Source organism: Aquarana catesbeiana, linkage group LG04, assembly GCF_042186555.1.
Source record: "Aquarana catesbeiana isolate 2022-GZ linkage group LG04, ASM4218655v1, whole genome shotgun sequence".
NCBI classification, from domain to species: domain Eukaryota; kingdom Metazoa; phylum Chordata; class Amphibia; order Anura; family Ranidae; genus Aquarana; species Aquarana catesbeiana.
The window spans coordinates 459,998,826-460,014,060 of record NC_133327.1 but is presented as its reverse complement, the minus strand read 5'-3'; positions in this window follow the sequence as shown (position 1 = coordinate 460,014,060).

Below are 15,235 nucleotides of genomic sequence, written 5' to 3'. Positions count from 1 at the left end.
TGGGGCACCCTCTGCTAAGATACGTTGCTTTACAAAGAGGTACGGCTTTATTAATTATGTCTTTCCAGTATGACACTGTGAGCAGTTCAGGTTTTTTCCAACACAATAACATAGCTTTACGTGCATAAAAAAGGAGAGAGAAATCAATCATGGTCCTTTGTGCCCTACGCGGTACCAACCCCTCCACCAGGCCCAGCAAACAGACTGAGACCTTTACAGGAATCGGCACAGAGAGCAATTTCTGTACAGTGTGTGTTACCCCCTTCCAGAACTCCTGCACTGGCTGGCACTGCCAAAATATATGGTCAAAATCAGCATGGTTGTTTGTACAGCGGTACCATCAATACCTGCTATCCTCGCCGGGGTGTAATAAACTCTGTGCAGTATTTTAAACTGAATGAGCCTATCCCTGGCCGATACCAGAGTCTGGAATGGGTGATCCCACATATCATCCCAACCCCCCCCCCCCCCCCAAAATCTGTTACCAATGCATTCCATGTATCCCTGCATTTGTTGAGCATTTTTGGCCGTTCCACAAATAATTCTTTGTAAACTGCTGATAATGATTTCGGCAGTTCCTCCGCACCCAGCATGTTCTCTAGTGGAGATGCACTCAGCTCCAGCGCGTCTGAACTGAACTGTGTCATGAAAGCGTGTCTTAATTGAATATATCTGAAGAAATGCCAATTGGAAAGGTTATATTTATCTTTCAATTGGTTGAATGTGATCAACTTAATTCCCCCTACCACGTTTTAGTTGTTTAATATCAACCCTGGCCCATATTATTGGGTCAGGGATTGCACCAAAGTGAGGCAGTCTAGGGTTGAACCAAAGGGGAGTGTCTTGTGACCAACTTCCATCTGCAAATTTCATCAATTTCTGTGCTCTGTCCCATGTGCGTACAGTGACACGCATTGAGGCAGTCAAAGTCGAAGAGGCCTGGGGCCCTCTGTACACTAGCTAGAACAGACTCTCATATGAGCCCATGAGGGCTGCCTCTAGCACTGTAGCTGAATCTCCGTCATCCCTTGTCAACCAGCGTCTAGCAATCACCTGTCTGGTCAATGTCGACTTAGGTAGTGATAACTTGTGAGAGTCTTGTGGCTAGTATCTTAGTCAGAATTTTAAGGTCTTGATTCAAGAGTGCTATAGGTCTATACGAGGAGCAGATTAATGGATCCTTGCCCGGTTTCAGCAGGAGAATCACCTGGGCCTCTAACATAGAGTCCGGAAGACATTTATGTTTAAGGCAATAGCGGAACAAAGCTCTCAATCGGGGAACCAAATCCTTCATATGTAGCCTATACCACTCTACACAGAAGCCGTCTGGGCCAGGTACCTTGTGGGGGGGGAAAGCCCTGATAGCCGCTTCAATATCTTTATCGGTTATCTCAGCCTCCAGAATGTCCCTGTCTGAATCAGACAAGACTGGAATATGCAAAGATGACAACAGCATATCCAACCTATGATTATCATAAACTGGAATAGGAGCATATAACGCCTTATAGTATTCCACAAACGTGTCCATAATGTCAGCAAGGTTTGTGAGAATGTCTCCCTGAACGCTTCTAATACATGGTATATTTGTCTGTATTCTTTGTTTTGCCACTAGCATAGCCAGAAATTTGCCATTCTTATCCACCTTCTCAAAAATGGATTCAGCACTTTTGGCCCTCGATGTATGTGTTAGTTCAGTGACGTGTAATGCCAGCGTGCGGCGTGCCTCTAGTAATTGTTCATATGTCGTGTTTGATTATTTGCATGAGCAAGTTCACACGTCTTTTCCTGTTCTTGTAATTCCTGTTCCTTTTTATTGTGAGCCCTATGTGCCTGCTTAATAGCTGCGACATAGTGTCCACGCATGCAAGCCTTGAACGCGTCCCACACTATAGTGGGGTCTGCCGTGCCAACATTGTCCCTCCAGTAGCCTGCAAAATGTGGCGCTACCTGGGAGGACACCTCTTCAACTTCCAACCAGCCAGGGTTCAACCTCCATGCCCCTCCCCAGTGAGATGATGGGACACCAATATGTACCGATAGTGGCGTATGGTTTGAGATGCCACCCGCCAAATATTTCCCTCCTCCCACTAATTGTAACATTGGCGCATTGGCAAATGCCAAATCTATCCTCGAGGAGGACCTGTGCGTTTTGAATAGGGGCGAAAAGCTTTTGGTGGTGGGATTTTTCCATCGCCACAGTTCTGTCAGGGAGGCCGTAGCCGCCCAGGCAGAAAGGTCAGCAGGTGCCACCCTGGATATATTTGATGAATCCAGGTCGGCGGACAGTATAGCATTAAAGTCCCCTGCTATGATCAGGGGAAGGTGTAAGTACGGTGCCAATTTGCCAAGAAGGTCATATAAGACCTGGACCTGAAAAGGGGGAGACACATAGACATTCACCAATACCATTTTACATGTACTGATATCTGGAATAACAATTAGGAAATGGCCACCAGGATCTGAGATGACATGATGTATGGTACAGGGCATCGCCTTGCTAATCAGGATTGACACTCCCCTAGCATAAGTAGAGTATGTTGCGTGTAGTGCCCGCTGTATCCAGGCTCTACGCAAGGCCAACACCCTGCTCCCATCCAGATGTGTGGTGTGATCGTCTTTAAGTACTGGAACATTAAGGCTCGACGGAATTTGTCATTTAAGCCCCGTACGTTCCAAGAGACTAAATTTACCATTGTTCCTGCCATTATCACATTGTAACTTGAATTTTTTTTTTTTTTTTTTTTTACCCTTCAGCATGAATTGCATACTCAAGACTCCTTCAAGCAACTCTCAAGAGATCAAGCAGTGTTCCTTTCATCATTCAGGTAAGTATTTTCCATAAAACACAGTAAAAAAAATCGACATTAATCACAGAAACATATTTCCCACCACCTCCCACCACCTTATCTTAACCTCCACCTCCCAAAATTCCAAAAACAATCTGCCTCCTCCACTCCCAGCACCTTCCTATCATATAGCAAAACACAGTACAACTTGCTCAACACCCAGTCTTTGCATTCATCTTCAGACACCATAAAACTTCTTTTCCTGTAACCACATCTTGCCTCCCAAGCCACTTCTTTCACAATCGCAGATAAAATACACCTCCTCCTCCTCACATCAGATCCACCACCAACCAAACCATATAAGCATAACTCAGGTGTAACTTCTTTCACTTCCAAAACATTTTTGCAAAACCCACCAACCTCCCCCAAACACCTTTCACAAAATTACATTAAAAAAACACGTGCCTTACGGTTTCCATACCACCACACCCTTCCCTTACACACCTCTCACTCCTTACCAAATCTCTTATTTTAAGGAAAACCATTGTTAGTAGACACTCATGAAAAGACATCCAAACAGTCTCTTTTTGCTTATTGGTCACCCCTTCTGTCTTTAAATTCCTCCAGCACACTTCTGCTTGTTTTGTCTTTAGGTCAGCAATATTTGTCACCACCTCCTTCTTCCTTAACCATTTAACCAAAAGGTCTTTGTTCACTACCCCTCCACCTAAATCCTTCAGACCATACTCATCATACCACATCTTTATTTTGGTATAGTAGGGAGGAGGCACTAAGGCCACAGGTCTTGTCAAGTCCCAAACTCCCCCCCCCCCACCCCCACCCCACCACACCACAAACCATCCCATCAGATATCTCATAAAGCACATTGCCCTTCCCCCACATGTAAAAACTTTGTAATGCAATAACCAGGAATGCATGCCTAGAAAGATCTCCACATTTGGAAAGTTTTGTCCTCCAAACCTCTCCTCCTTCATCACCGTAGTTCTTGCTACTCTTTCCATTTTGGATCCCCAAAAAAAGAGAAATAAGAGTCTCATAAATTTTTGTACCCATCTTTTGTTGAAGGGGAAAATCACCCCAAAATAAAGCAAACAGGGGGAGACAAACTCCTTCGACAATTAAAGTTTTCCCTACCAATGTCAACCTTCGCAATTTCCATAGTTCCAACTTTTTAGATATTTTTCCAAAACATTTTTCTGCATTTACTTGGTTTTGTAAGTTCTTTTCAAAATGAATCCCCAAAACATCCATAGTATCCACTTTCTTAATCCTGGTTGTTGAAAAGTCACGAAGCCCACTGAGCATACAAAAAGCACTTTTATCCCATTTGACCCGCATCCCAGCCATACTTCCAAACAATTGTAGTTGTAGCTCTACTCTTGCCAGGTCCCTCTGGGATTTGCACAAAAAAACTGCATCATCCATGTAGCATAATGATTTCAGCTTTTCCCCTTTACCACCTGGGACAAAAAAACCTTCAAAAACTTTATCTTGTTGCACATGCTACAAAAGTGGTTCACTGTACAAGTATTTAACCATATCCACAAGCCTTGCAGGAAAGCCCAATTTTCTAAGCACGTGAAACATAAATTGATGGGATACACTGTCATAAGCCTTCTAAAGGGCAATTCCTGCAACCGCAAGCGGTAAATTATTATTTTGTGTGTAAAAGGCCAGATCCCTAAGGAGCATCAAATTACCAGCAATCCTCCTCCCTGGGATAGCACACACCTGCCAACTTCCAATAACACTACCCACCACTTCCTTCATCCTGTCTGCTAAGATCTTAGCAAAGGCTTTGTAATCTAAGTTAAGTAGTGTAATTGGGCACCAGTTTTTTACATCCTTCTCATGCCCTTTTTTATAAAGTAAGACAATAACCCCCTCCTTCATAGTGGCGGACAACCTCTTCTCTGCCATGCAGCACCTTATCACCCCTAACAAATGGGGCTTAAAGATTGCCCAAAATTTCAAATAGAATTCCACAGGGATTCCGTCGCCTCCCGGGGTTTTGTTTTTAGCCATACTCTTTAAAATCTTCTCAACTTCCAACTCTTCCACCTCCTCTGCCAACCAAGCACCTTCCTCTTCCTTCAAGCCTTCTGATAATACATCACAATATTCCTCCACCTCTCTGATTGTAGCGCCCTCTTCACCTCCATTCACCTCCACCTCCTCATAGAACTTCTTTAACACGTCTCTCATCTTCTTCCCTCTCACCTCTTCTTGTCCATCCATCATCACCTTCATCACCTTCTTTGGGCTAAAAGCCTTCTTGAAAAAGAAGCGGGAACATTTCTCATCTTCCTCCATCGTCTGGACCTTTGCTCTAAAAATGATCCCTTTCCCTTTATCCTTGATCATTTTCCTTCTCTCCTCTTGTGCTTCTTTTAATTCCTCCTCCACCTCCAGCCCCAACATCTTGCACTGATACAAGAAATGTATCCTTGCCAACAACCTCTTCCCTGCCTACCTCCTTTCTCTAGCTTTCTCTGCCCCTACCTTTTTATAAAAGGAAGCCACTTCATCTTTCAGCCAGTCCCACTATACCAACAAATCCTCAAACTCATCTTTTTTCCTTTCCAGAGACCGGAAGAAAGAAACAAAGCGTTCAGAAATTTTTCCATCATTCAACAGTAACATATTCATTTTCCACGTACCTCTCCCCACCTCCACTTCCACCTCCAACTTGAAAGAACAGGAAATTAAAGAATGATTGGAAAATAACACAGGAGACACCTTATAAGCTTCCCCTTATTGTGATAGAAAAAAAAAGTCAATCTGAGACCTCACCGTCCCCTTATCAGACAGGTAAGAAAAGGTTGTGTTCCTCCCCTCCACCTCCATGGCTACATCATGCATTTTAAAGTCATCTATTATGTTATTCAACAATCTAGATGAAATATCCATCCCACCATCACCACTGGTCCCCTGTCGGTCTTCATTCCTCCTCACACAATTAAAGTCGCCCACCAGGACTGTTGGAACCCTCCCAGGTAAGCATACTCTCAAAGTCTTCAAAAAACTCACTCTTTCCTTCTTTTCAGCTGGAGCATAGCAGTTAATCACTCTCACATGGTGCCCCAAGAATTCAAGCGTTACAATCTGAAACCTTCCGGGGACAAACACTTCATGCGCTATGATGTTAACATTTGGATTTTTCACAACACTAATCCAGTCACTTCTAGATTCGCATGCATATGCCCACACAGAAGGACCCCATGACCAATCAGCCGCAGGATCACTCATTATGCCACACTCTTGTAAGCATAAAACATCTATATTAAAATTACTAATTTCCTCAAAGACCGCCACCCTCCTCACTCTTGCAGTAATACTCCTAACATTAATAGACCCTACTGATAGAGCCATCAAAAAAAGCAGAAAAAACATAGCCATAACAAAGCCTTAAAAGTCCATCTTGCCTTCTATTTCATCCATCCCAGATAGACTCTCCTGCCTTCTCCGGGGAACCGGAGAGCTGGCGGACTCCCCCTCGGAATCCCCATTCTCAGACATTATTCCACCCTCCACCCCACCAGACCAAGGCACATCCCCCTAGATCTTTTAATAGCGGAAGTGTCCTGTAACTCGGGTGGAGTAAAGGAATCCTCCATCCTCTGGCCACATTCAATGTCACTGACAGTGTCCATATCACCTTCCTCAGATTCACTATCTGACAAACTACCAAAAAGGTGTGATGCCAAGCTTGGCTCATCTGTCGTTGGTACATCCGTTTCCTGAACTGTCCCTTCCTTTCCCAAAAGGGCGTCATCACTCCGTCTTCCATCTTCCTCCTGTCTTCCATCAGAGGGCCGCAGAACTTCACCACCACCATCTTCACCCGGCAAGACATCCGTGACACTAGAGCTAGCACCACCACTTGCCACTTCATTCACAGTTGCCGCGGTTGTGCCACCTGCTCCCGCCACATCACCTGTCTGCCCCTTGGGCGCAGCTTCACTGGCCGGGTGCTCTAGAGGATCACCAGGAGGATCCGCCTGTACATCAGCAGTACTCCCAGTACTCTCCTTTGCACCATCTCGCGGCCTCCGCTGCCTGCTTTCTCTTTTTTCCTTCCCCTCAGTCAGCACACTAGACAACCATTCTTGCGGCCTGGTATTGCCCACATTCTTTTGCCACGTGCCCAGCTTTTTTGCAAATATCACATACCCTGCTTTCTTTGCATTCTCATGAGACATGACCTCCTTTCCCACAAAACCGACACTTTAACCGTTGGTCACACTCACTGCTAACGTGTCCATAACGCAGACACTTCCTGCAATACCTTGGCTGTCCGGGATAAAAAAAAAAAACCCCTTTCCCCTCCGATAGTAAATACAGGTCTTCTGACTCCTCCCACACAGCTAGAGTCCGACTTGAAAGTTAAAAAAAAATGGTACTTCCCAGACCAAATTTTAAAGTTATTGAAAACCTTCTCTCCACCTCTCAGATTGTCACAGTAGTTACTCAGGAACACTCTTACAAGATTAACATCCGCAAAAGGATTGTACAGGTGAACTGTAATTACCTTTTCCTCCTGCATGAACAAAGGCTGTACCGCAAACTTCCTCCCAACTTCGCTTTCCTCCACCAGCTTGAACTTCTCCAAGACATTCCAACAGACCTCAGTTGAATAGAAAGTAACATCATATAATTGTTGGTTAGGGAAGTCCTGTAAACATAAGATGTCTCTTACCCCTAGGCCAAGAACGCCCATCAAAAGATCCACCACCACGGTCCTCAACGTCACATCGGAAAATCCTGGCTTCACCAGAAATTGAAGCGAGTCCTGAATTCCTCGGACCGCCATTTTGGAATATAGAACATGCCGATCACCTTCAGACCTGATCGCTTTCCCGCGGGGGCCCCCACGGGGGAAAACCCCCACAGTTCCGCCAACCCCCAAAGATAAAGTCGCATTCAAAAGGGCGATCGCTCCTCGTTGCCCGGGGACTAAGCCTAAAGCCAATAGCAACAAGGGGGAGCCCTCTGAAAAGGGACGCTCCCCCCAAGGCCGACTGTCAGGTACCCCGGGCACCCTTCAACTAAGATACAAGCAAAGAGAACTACACTTGATCTTAGCCAAAAGGCCGAGAAGCACACTGTAACTTGAAATACCTTACATAGTATACCAGTATCCCGCCGGAAAGCAAGATAACACGGCACATTATGCAGCCATGTGTGCACCAGAGCATTGACATCACTGAGAGTCTAGTGTGAAAAGCTGCACCCCCTAAAGAAAAGAGGAACCAAAAAACTCCAATAACTCCCTGCTGCTGTGTAGCAACCAAACCAAAAATTACACGCAGCTTTTTACCAAAACTTGTCCACAAAAAAGTCTGTGAAAGCGTGACTACAAAAAAGTTCAAAAATAAACCCAGGAAAAATTAAGAAAAATAATACAAAAAAAAGTCCAAAAGAACTTTCCTGGAGTCCATCAGTCCGAGAACATAAGTTCATGTCCGCAGTGCTCCATGTCTCTGTTCCGGATACTCGTAAAAGTCTCCGTAGGTATACATCCGCCCTCCCTCATCCTCCAGAATGCCGGTTGGTTCTATTGGAGGGAGATACTGAAGGGGCCCCAACTCAGATCAAAGTAAGTAACTGGATCTGTCCACATCAGGTGCTTGCGTGTGACAGGATGCAGTCCAAAAGACCCCCCCCTGCTCTCCCTCCCGAACTCAAACAGGAAAAACCCCGAACAGTGTAAACAGGTAACAGTGCACCTAGTAACTTCAGCCCCCGGCTCTGGGGCCCTTTATTATTATTATTATTATTATTATACAGGATTTATATAGCGCCAACAGTTTGCGCAGCGCTTTACAACATGAGGCAGACAGTACAGTTACAATACAAATCAATACAGGAGGGATCAGAGGGCCCTGCTCGTTAGAGCTTACAATCTAGAAGGGAGGGTCAAGTGGAGACAAAAGGTAATAACTGTAGGGGATGAGCTGATGGGAAAAAAAAAAAAAGTACAGTTGTTAGGTGTGGGTAGGATAGGCTTCTCTGAAGAGAAGGGTTTTCATGGATCTTCTGAAAGCTAATAAAGTAGGAGATAAGCGGACAGATTGGGGTAAGGAGTTCCATAGGATTGGAGAGGCTTTGGAAAAGGCCTGGAGGCGAGCATGGGAGGAGGTGACAAGGGAGCTAGAGAGCAGGAGGTCTTGAGAGGAACGAAGAGAGCGAGTAGGTTGGTATTTAGAGACTAAGCAAGTGATGTAGCTGGGGGCGAAATTGTGGATGGCTTTGTACGTAGTTGTTAGAATTTTGAATTTAATTCTTTGGCCGAGCGGAAGCCAGTGGAGGGATTGACAGAGAGGAGTGGCAGACACAGAGCGATTGGTAAGGTGGATGAGTCTGGCAGCGGCATTCATAATGGATTGAAGAGGTGATAGACTATGTAGAGGTAAGCCAATGAGAAGGGAGTTGCAGTAGTCAAGGCGAGAGATGACCAGCGAGTGAATTAAGAGCTTTGTTGTGTCATTGGTTAGAAAGGGGCGTATTTTGGAGATGTTGCGGAGGACAGTGATTGGATGTGTTGCTTTAAGGAGAGTTCAGAGTCTAGGACTACACGTAGAACCTTGGCATGTGGGGATGGGCTTATAGTTGTGCCATCGATTTTGACAGAGAGATCAGGGGAAGAGGCATAGGGGGGGAAATTAGAAGTTCGGTTTTGGCTAGCTTGAGTTTAAGGAAGTGGTGAGACATCCAGACTGATATATCTGAGAGTAAATTACTGATACGTGAGGAGACAGAGGGAGTGAGCTGAGGGGTAGAGAAATAGATTTGGGTGTCATCAGCGTAGAGGTGGTATTGGAAGCCATGGGAGGCTATCAGTTGACCCAGGGAGGCAGTGTAGATTGAAAATAGTAGAGGTCCAAGAACAGAACCCTGAGGGACCCCAACAGAGAAAGGAAGAGGAGAGGAGGAAGTAGAGTTATAAGAAACGCTAAAGGTGCGGTTGGATAAGTAGGAGGAGAACCAGCGAAGTGTACAGTCACGGAGACCAAAGGCGTGTAGTTTTTTGAGGAGGAGGGGGTGGTCAACCGTATCAAAGGCAGCAGAGAGGTCCAAGAGTAGGAGTACAGAATAGTGTCGATTGGTTTTGGCCATTAGTAGATCGTTTGTTAGTTTGATAGTTTGTGACCTTTACTCACAAACTATCGATCTAGTCGCTGGCTTCCATAGGCATGTCAAAAAATTGCATTTTGCCTTTTTACGGGATCCTCAGTCTGCTGGGGTATAGCATGCTATACTTGATGTCTTTTTCCCTCAGCGTCTCACCTCATTGAACGATCTGCGTCTCTTCTGCACCTCAGCCGAAAAATCGGGGAAGAACATCACTTTGGTGTTTTCATAAGAGAGTTCCGGATGCTTCCTTGCCTTGGCCAGGATCATGTCCCTATCCCGGTAATTAAGGAACCGGACCAGGAATGATCGCGGTGGTGCCCCTTCCGGACGGCGGCCCATAGGCACCCCATGGGCTCTCTCTACCACATAAGTGGGTGGCATATCTGGCAAGTTCAGTACATTTTTAAATAGGGATTCAGCAAATATGGCAGGGCAAGAGCCCCCCTCACCTTCCGTCAGTCCCACCACACGAATATTGTTCCGCCTTTGCCTATTTTCGGCATCATCCACTTTATGGACCAGTGTGCTCACTAGGGATTGCAATTCTGTAATCTGCAAGGTGTGAGATCCCTGCTGGTCTTCCACAGTGCTTATGCAGCCCTCAGCTTCTGTAAGTCTCCCCCTAATTTTATCCAAGTCATGGCGGATGAGGGTGCATTCAGACGCCAGGTGTTCAACCTTCACCATTAGCATGGATTTGAATCCCTCTATTGCTGCCAGGATGGGCTTAGTAATCGCCTCAGGGGTTGCTTCCATTAATGCAGGGGACAGGGGAGCCTCAAGTTCCTCCACAGGAGACGCCATTGCTGCAGGAAATTGCGCCGGGCTCTGTTCCTTTCTCCCTCCACGTTGTACTCCCGAGGCAGAGCTTAAAATGGCGCCCGGAGAGCCGGCGGCCCACCCCTTGCCCGGTCTCTGGACATTTGCGGTATTCTGTGACTTTGCACGTCCCTTTGCTGACATGATTGCAGCTGCCGAGGGGTCCAGGGTGTGCCAGGAAGACGAGGAGTGACCTTTCAGCGGAAAACGAGGAGTTATAACGGGCAAATTATGAGGATTTACACGGAGCCCTGCAGACACACGTCCTCTCCGGCTCACATCCCGGCCACGCCCCTAAATAGATGCTGTATTGAGTCTCCAAACATTTTCTTATATATAAATGTCTCTTAACAATCCACAAATCACCTGGCTTTAGTTTTAGATCCTTCCAATCTTTTAGGATCTGGAATTGGGGAGAAAACACATAAATGAGTGTCAAAAACCTTAAAAGATCAGCAACATTCTCTGTGAGATCTGAATGGAGGACTTCAGCTGCTGAGGCAAAATATAAGCAAGTGAGTAACACAATTCCAAACCAAATCCCATAGGGAGAGAGTCCAACATCCCCTTAGTGGCTTGATAAAATATAAGAAAACATTCACGCAAAAGTTTTCTAGTTTCTTACTCTCAGGGTTTTTTTTCTCAGAGAAAAGGTGCAGGAACTCACCCCTCCCTCCACTAGGTCACGCCCGTCTCCACCCCCTAGAACTGCCCATTGTCTCCACCCCTACACACCAAGAACCGCCCCTTTAGAGAACAGGAAACCAAGTATATTTAGGGGGATATATAACAGATTTTTGTATGGAATTTGTTAATATAAAGCAAAGAAGTAAAATGTACAAAACATTAGAAATATCCAGTAACCAAGTAATCTCAGAGGCACTTTCATATATACCCATATTCAGCAAGAGACAGCCCACATATATACACACACACAGCAAGAGACAGCCCACATATATACACACACACAGCAAGAGACAGCCCACCATATACACACACACACAGCAAGAGACAGCCCACATATATACACACACACAGCAAGAGACAGCCCACATATACACACACACAGCAAGAGACAGCCCACATATATACACACAGCAAGAGACAGCCCATATGTATATCCAGCAAGAGGCAGCCCACATATATACACACACAACACGAGACAGCCAACATATATACACACACAGCACGAGACAACCCACATATATACACACACAGCAAGAGACAACCCACATATATACACACACAGCAAGAGACAACCCACATATATACACACAGCAAGAGACAGCCCACATATATACATACACACAGAAAGAGACAGCCCACATATATACACACAGCAGGAGACAACCCACATATATACACACACACACAGCAAAAGACAGCCCACATATATAAACACACAGCAAGAGACAGCCCACATGTATATCCAGCAAGAGACAGCCCACATGTATACATCCAGCAAGAGATAGCCCACATGTATATATCCAGCAAGAGACAGCCCACATGTATATATCCAGCAAGAGACAGCCCACATGTATATATCCTGGCAGAAGCATGTATAGACACATATCTAAAAAGCAAGACAAACCTGACAGCCTACTGCAAAAAATTGCATGACTCCAAACAGATCCACAGACCTTTGACTGGCTTCGAACAACTGAGCACACTATCGGAGACTCCCCGTCATACCCTATCGCTGATATACAAACTGATCATAGAACACACTCATGATACCTTACCCAATTACACTAAAGCTTGGTCAGAGGAACTCGGGAGGGAAATAACTGAAGCTGAATGGAGTAAGGCCTTTCTCTTTACTCACAAATCAGCCATCTCATGCTATACCAAAGAAAAAAATTTTATCCAGATGGTATCGAGTGCCACGAATCTCAGGATCATGTTTCCGTCAACTACCGACATCTGTTGGAGATTATATATTAAAAGTGTAGCGCTAAAGTGGAAAAATAAATGTAAAGGTATAGGACAGAGAGGATATCTTTTTGAATGGAAAAGCAAATGACCTTATCTGATCCCAAACCTGAAAGGTATGTGTGCTAAATGGTGCAGTGAATAAGGATATGACATCCAATGACAACACACCTGTGACCAAATGAAAAAGCTCTATCTTGTCAGAAAGAGCACAAAAAACGAAAAACATAAATATACTAATAAGCAATCAAAACTCATCTGTGGTGGAAAAGATTATATAATGTCAAAAAAACGTCCACAGTGCAAATGAGGAGATGTGCCTCCCAAATGAACCATAAAAACATAATACATTAGTCCATATTATGTATGGCGTGATCGACTCAAATTGAATCCCAGGCGGGTAACATCACAACTACAAATCCGAATCTGAGTAAGGGATGGAATACTCTTACCGACTTGGGTGGACTCACAGGCCGTTGGCGGTGAGTCAGTAAGGCTTGTACTGTCTTAAGATGGATGACAGTGTCGGGACAACTTATACACCGGAGGAGTTCCTCTTCAGATGGGGGGCCAGGATCCTGCCCCAAAGGGTCTGCACAGTCACCGTCTTTCTCAGCATGCATGGACCATATATGAAGAAAAAACAAGGAGCCTCCACATGGTGTAAATCCAAAGATTATTTTTCAAATAGTATTTATTAGATCACTCAAGATCATCAGGCAATCCATAGAAATTAAAAATAGGCAGAATCGATTCCAATAGTACAAAGTGAATAAAAATTGGTAAGCGTGGTAAAAGTGGCTGGGTACAGCAAAGAAACCGGTCGGGTTTCTTTGCTGTACCCAGCCACTTTTACCACGCTTACCAATTTTTATTCACTTTGTACTATTGGAATCGATTCTGCCTATTTTTAATTTCTATGGATTGCCTGATGATCTTGAGTGATCTAATAAATACTATTTGAAAAATAATCTTTGGATTTACACCATGTGGAGGCTCCTTGTTTTTTCTTCATATATGGTCCATGCATGCTGAGAAAGACGGTGACTGTGCAGACCCTTTGGGGCAGGATCCTGGCCCCCCATCTGAAGAGGAACTCCTCCGGTGTATAAGTTGTCCCGACACTGTCATCCATCTTAAGACAGTACAAGCCTTACTGACTCACCGCCAACGGCCTGTGAGTCCATCCAAGTCGGTAAGAGTATTCCATCCCTTACTCAGATTCGGATTTGTAGTTGTGATGTTACCCGCCTGGGATTCAATTTGAGTCGATCACGCCATACATAATATGGACTAATGTATTATGTTTTTATGGTTCATTTGGGAGGCACATCTCCTCATTTGCACTGTGGACGTTTTTTTGACATTATATAATCTTTTCCACCACAGATGAGTTTTGATTGCTTATTAGTATATTTATGTTTTTCGTTTTTTGTGCTCTTTCTGACAAGATAGAGCTTTTTCATTTGGTCACAGGTGTGTTGTCATTGGATGTCATATCCTTATTCACTGCACCATTTAGCACACATACCTTTCAGGTTTGGGATCAGATAAGGTCATTTGCTTTTCCATTCAAAAAGATATCCTTTCTGTCCTATACCTTTACATTTATTTTTCCACTTTAGCGCTACACTTTTAATATATAGTTTACATGCACAAATCTAGTCGTTTTGTAGTGTTGGCTGCTGTTCTGACTTGTTGGATTGGCGCGGTATTTTCCTGATTTTTCTGTTGGAGATGTACCTCGGCGAAGGGTACGTATAGTCACATCTGGTGGGAATGCAATGTGATCCGTCCATTTTGGACTCAAATCTTTCAGACCTATACCGCAATTTACGATAAATCGCTCCCCCCCTCTCCACTCATTGCTCTGCTATCCATACTCCCTGGCAAAATTAAGTCACAAAAACACAACCTCCTAAAAATTTTTCTCAGTAGTGGAAGGCAATTAATCGCTAGACACTGGAAATCCACCACTCCTCCATCTCTTATAGAGTGGTTGAGTGAAATAAACAATACCATGCTTATGGAGGAAATGCAAGCCAGAGCCATAGACAAATACGCAAAATTCTCCTTCATTTGGAGTATCTGGAGACATTATTCTACTTCAGATAAGCTAAAGCGCAGACTCAGAGACACAAGTGCGCCTGGTCAAGTAAAAGGACCTACTGGCCCTACTCAAACACCCTAGTGTGACGAACGCGGGTGTCAGATCCCTGCCCTCCTCGCTAACTCGCAACAAAGGACCGGCCAACCTCACACCACGCTGTCACTTACGTAACAATGCCACTCTCAGCTGCGCCCAGCACAAAGATTTTCCAGCTTGCGGGACCACAATCTAGGTGCGAGCAGCCTGAGAGTTATTGTCACTGGGCTAATTACACAATTAACCCTTTAACTGCCACCACCCCCGTTTAAAAGACCGAGCCGGGGGAGACTCGTAATTTTGCAATACCAATTATAATTTTAGAATAAGCGTCTGCCACACACACTGCCACCACAGACAGGTCTGCTCAGAGTCTTACTCTACAACAGTAGCG